The 5,776-nt window shown below is 32.8% G+C and overlaps 1 protein-coding gene across 1 annotated transcript in view; it reads left to right on the forward strand.

The window, feature by feature from the left end:
• Positions 1-1,873: 1,873 nt before the first annotated feature.
• LOC110450178 (serum paraoxonase/arylesterase 1-like) overlaps positions 1,874-5,776 on the forward strand; it is a 25,315-nt gene continuing 21,412 nt past the window's right edge. The window contains exon 1 of the mRNA XM_021497486.1: positions 1,874-1,908. The gene's annotated coding sequence lies outside the window, so the exon portion shown is untranslated. The remainder of the gene's footprint in view (positions 1,909-5,776) is intronic.

The following is a 5,776-nucleotide window of genomic DNA, read 5'->3' on the forward strand; positions in this document are numbered from 1 at the left end:
ATATATGATACAGGGTTCCATTATTGGAGAGCTGTCTTTATATTACAAAATAGATAAATAATAATATATGATACAGGGTTCCATTATTGGAGAGCTGTCTTTATATTACAAAATAGATAAATAATAATATATGATACAGGGTTCCATTATTGGAGAGCTGTCTTTATATTACAAAATAGATAAATAATAATATATGATACAGGGTTCCATTATTGGAGAGCTGTCTTTATATTACAAAATAGATAAATAATAATATATGATACAGGGTTCCATTATTGGAGAGCTGTCTTTATATTACAAAATAGATAAATAATAATATATGATACAGGGTTCCATTATTGGAGAGCTGTCTTTATATTACAAAATAGATAAATAATAATATATGATACAGGGTTCCATTATTGGAGAGCTGTCTTTATATTACAAAATAGATAAATAATAATATATGATACAGGGTTCCATTATTGGAGAGCTGTCTTTATATTACAAAATAGATAAATAATAATATATGATACAGGGTTCCATTATTGGAGAGCTGTCTTTATATTACAAAATAGATAAATAATAATATATGATACAGGGTTCCATTATTGGAGAGCTGTCTTTATATTACAAAATAGATAAATAATAATATATGATACAGGGTTCCATTATTGGAGAGCTGTCTTTATATTACAAAATAGATAAATAATAATATATGATACAGGGTTCCATTATTGGAGAGCTGTCTTTATATTACAAAATAGATAAATAATAATATATGATACAGGGTTCCATTATTGGAGAGCTGTCTTTATATTACAAAATAGATAAATAATAATATATGATACAGGGTTCCATTATTGGAGAGCTGTCTTTATATTACAAAATAGATAAATAATAATATATGATACAGGGTTCCATTATTGGAGAGCTGTCTTTATATTACAAAATAGATAAATAATAATATATGATACAGGGTTCCATTATTGGAGAGCTGTCTTTATATTACAAAATAGATAAATAATAATATATGATACAGGGTTCCATTATTGGAGAGCTGTCTTTATATTACAAAATAGATAAATAATAATATATGATACAGGGTTCCATTATTGGAGAGCTGTCTTTATATTACAAAATAGATAAATAATAATATATGATACAGGGTTCCATTATTGGAGAGCTGTCTTTATATTACAAAATAGATAAATAATAATATATGATACAGGGTTCCATTATTGGAGAGCTGTCTTTATATTACAAAATAGATAAATAATAAAATATGATACAAGGTTCCATTATTGGAGAGCTGTCTTTATATTAAAAAATAGATAAATAATAATATATGATACAAGGTTCCATTATTGGAGAGCTGTCTTTATATTACAAAATAGATAAATAATAATATATGATACAGGTTCCATAAGTGGAGAGCTGTCTTTATATTACAAAATAAATAAATAATTAATATATGATATATGGGTACATTATAAAAATAACTGTCTTTGTTTTACAAAAGAAATGAATAAATAATAAAATATGATACAGGCTTATGTTTTTGAAAGTTTTCTTGATATTACAAAATAAATAAATAATTAATATATGATATATGGTTACATTGTTAGAGTGCTGTTTTGATTTGTTAACTGACGGCAGATGCCGGTCTCCGTAGTAAATACTCGATATCACTTTGACACCGGGAGGCATTTGAGGTGAACAAACCACCGCGTCCGATAGGTAAGCGTAACTCTATCGTATATACTAGTGATAGGGGTATAGGGTAAGAGTAACTCTATCCTAGTGGTATAGGGTAAGAGTAACTCTATCCTAGTGGTATAGGGTAAGAGTAACTCTATCCTAGTGGTATAGGGCTCTTTCCACCATCGTCCTTGAAGACCAAAACAGTAACACCGGATCTGGGACAAGGTATCAGTCACAAGTACTATATTTAGAATGCAGACCATCATACGGTGATCTGTAGTCGAGTGTTCAGCCAGGTAGCAATCCAATTATAGTCTGTTTCATACTTACCCCACAGGTAAGTTACCTATGTGACTTGTAGCTTTTTTGTGTACATGTACGTGATATGTTCGGCATTATTTTGGATATACATTTAATATATGTATAAATAAGTTTTAAATAACTTTTGGGGGGTATGAAATTGATAAAATAAAATGATTAATACACACTAAATTGTCTATTTATCAAATTTTAGGTTGTTAATCAAAAATTCATTTATGCACATACACGTGATTCATTAATTACATATATCATGTACAATACAGATATCACCATCACTAAATAGTATGAGTTTACAGTGAAGTATTACAATACAGATATAACCATCACTAAATAGTATGAGTTAACAGTGAAGTATTACAATACAGATATAACCATCACTAAATAGTATGAGTTTACAGTGACGTATTACAATACAGATATAACCATCACTAAATAGTACGAGTTTACAGTGAAGTATTACAATACAGATATAACCATCACTAAATAGTGATGGTTATATCTGTATTGTAATACGTCTCTGTAAACTCATACTATTTGGTGATGGTTATATCTGGATTACAATACAGATATAACAATCACTAAATAGTATGAATTTACAGTGAAGTATCTCAATACAGATATAAACATCACTAAATAGTACGAGTTTACAGTGAAGGATTTCAATATAGATATCACCATCACCAAATAGTACGAGTTTACAGTGAAGGATTCCAATACAGTATAACCATCACTAAATAGTATGAGTTTACAGTAAAGTATTTCAATACAAATATAACCATCACTAAATAGTATGAGTTTACAGTGAAGTATTTCAATACAGATATAACCATCACTAAATAGTATGAGTTTACAGTGAAGGATTTCAATACAGATATAACCATCACTAAACAGTATGAGTTTACAGTGAAGTATTACAATACAGATATAACCATCACTAAATAGTATGTGTTTACAGTGAAGTATTTCAATACGTGTACCTTACATTACCTTTCATTTACATTACATTTTTTAAGCCACCAAATACAAGACAAGTTGAAATATACTTAAATTTCCAATACAAAATAGTCACATATGAAGAATAGTCAAGTTCAGCAATACTTGTACATTTGATTATATATCAATTTTAACCTTCAACTGCTGTACAGAACCAGCACTTCAGTCCGACAGTCATTTTTCATACTTTTAAGTGTACAAGATGCTTCATTATAAGAAATATTCCCCTCTAAATTTTCTGATTCTTGACGACTCAATTTTGGAACAATATTACCATTTAAAAACTGATTTAAATTTAATCTGCAGATTATAATTTTTCATAAAATTGGTAATAAACGAAATATACCGTTACTGACCTCGGATATAACATCCTTAAACATTTGGACATTAGCCTAATTCTTCAGCCATGTAGCAATCGAGATACCCATGTACTGACCATAGGTATATACATCCCTAATACGATGAGCTGTAGTTGGGTCTATAGCTATGTAAGGATCGATATAGACCGGTTCAAATCTCATGTACATACGGATGATGTCTTATCTTTGTTTTAATACCACGCTATTTACCAGACCTAATTATGATCAGTTATAAACCGATAGCAAGTGCCCTAGTTACGGATAGCAAGTCACCTAAGTATGGATAGCGAGTGACCTAGTTATGGATAGCAAGTGACCTAATTATAGATAGCAAGTGACCTAATTATGGATAGCAAGTGACCATAACAAGTGACCTAATTATGGATAGCAAGTGACCTAATTATGGATAGCAAGTGACCATAACAAGTGACCTAATTATGGATAGCAAGTGACCTTATTATCGATAGCAAGTGACCTAATTATGGATAGCAAGTGACCTAATTATAGATAGCATAACTACATTGACTGCTACTGACCTGATTTAAGGCTAGTCAACACATTTTTTAAACATTTTCCCACTATAGCTGTAATTCGATTCAGATTAAAAACACAAAATGACGGAGTAATCCAGTGAATGTCACCGACTCATATATAACCCAACAGAGTGAACTGCACTGGGTACTGAGATAACAGGCAATCAAAAACAATCAAACATGGTTCAAGACAAATGTTACATCATCAATCAAATTATTATCATCAAATTTGAGCCATTTTACCTTGCAATATAACTACTAACTTGATTGATGGCAAATCCACGTGGGTAAGAAATACGAACCGTTATAGCGGCTGATTCCGGAATACAAGTTGTAAACATAGTAGTACAAAGTTTGAAAGAAATGACTTGGTTTGGTTACGGGCAGAACCAACAATAAAACCACGTTTATCAGAACGCTGTGAAGTTGTGTAATCCCATACAAGCTAGGCAGCTCCTTATCCTTATCATTATCCAGTACTTGGAATACAGTATACGGAAGTGTATTTGAGTTTTTCTATATTGTCTTTTGTAAAAATTGAAAAAAGGTTTTATGGCATGATTTCGTTGGTCATCATTCAATCGTACTCATTTTTTGAAAGCAGGACATTTAATGGTGTTTGTTCTCAAGGAATACGTTAGTAGGTGTTTAATCTGCTGGCACAAATAAGTAACGATCATGTGGGGTTTTGAGTTGTGTTTATCTTATTTCTTAATCTATTTATTTTTAATTTCTAGCGGCTACATGTAATTCTTCTTTGAAAGTGAACCTGATCAATTAAACCGTCTCTGATAGCGGGTCCAATTAAACCCACTCTGATAGCGAGTCCAATTAAACCCACTCTGATAGCGAGTCCAATTAAACCCCCTCTGAAAGCGGGTCCAATTAAACCCCCTCTGATAGCGAGTCCAATTAAACCCCCTCTGAAAGCGGGTCCAATTAAACCCCCTCTGATAGCGAGTCCAATTAAACCCCCCACTCTGATAGCGAGGCTAATTAAACCCCTCCACCCTGATAGCGAGGCTAATTAAACCCCCCCACTCTGACAACGAGTCTAATTAAACCGCCCCACTCTGATAGCGAGTCCAATTAAACCCACTCTGATAGCGAGTACAATTAAACCCACTCTGATAGCGAGTCCAATTAAACCCACTCTGATAACGAGTCCAATTAATCAACTCTGATAGCGAGTCCAATTAAACCCACCCTGATAGCGAGTCTAATTAAACCCCCCACTCTGATAGCGAGTCTAATTAAACCCCACCACTCTGACAACGAGTCTAATTAAACCGCCCCACTCTGATAGCGAGTCCAATTAAACCCACTCTGAAAGCGGGTCCAATTAAACCCACTCTGATAGCGAGTCCAATTAAACCCCCCACTCTGATAGCGAGTCCAATAAAACCCACCCTGATAACGAGTCTAATTAAACCGCCCCACTCTGATAGCGAGTCCAATTCAGCCTGCTCTCGTTTGGCTTTTGTCTGGCGCAGTCTTCCACGTTACCTCTCAGTATCTTGAAATTCACTTTTTATCTGATAAAAGAAGTTTATGATAGATATTTAGACATTTTCATTAAAAACTGTCTTAATAAATAACCTTAAGGCCGCCAGTTATTACGTATCCAGCTGGACATACTTGTATTTGGATGCAGAACAAGAATATACTGAAGGAGGAGTTATTCTATGGTAATCTTAATTCAGCTAATATCAGCTATTCCGTATTTTGTACCTGAAGTACTGTTGTATTTAAGCCTCAGAGGAGTTATAGCGTTGGATAGTACTGTAGATAATGACGTTGGTAGTACTGTAGATAATGACGTTGATAGTACTGTAGATACTGACGTTGGTAGTACTGTAGATACTGACGTTGGTAGTACTGTAGATA

This window comes from Mizuhopecten yessoensis, unplaced genomic scaffold (assembly GCF_002113885.1).
Source record: "Mizuhopecten yessoensis strain PY_sf001 unplaced genomic scaffold, ASM211388v2 scaffold5061, whole genome shotgun sequence".
NCBI classification, from domain to species: domain Eukaryota; kingdom Metazoa; phylum Mollusca; class Bivalvia; order Pectinida; family Pectinidae; genus Mizuhopecten; species Mizuhopecten yessoensis.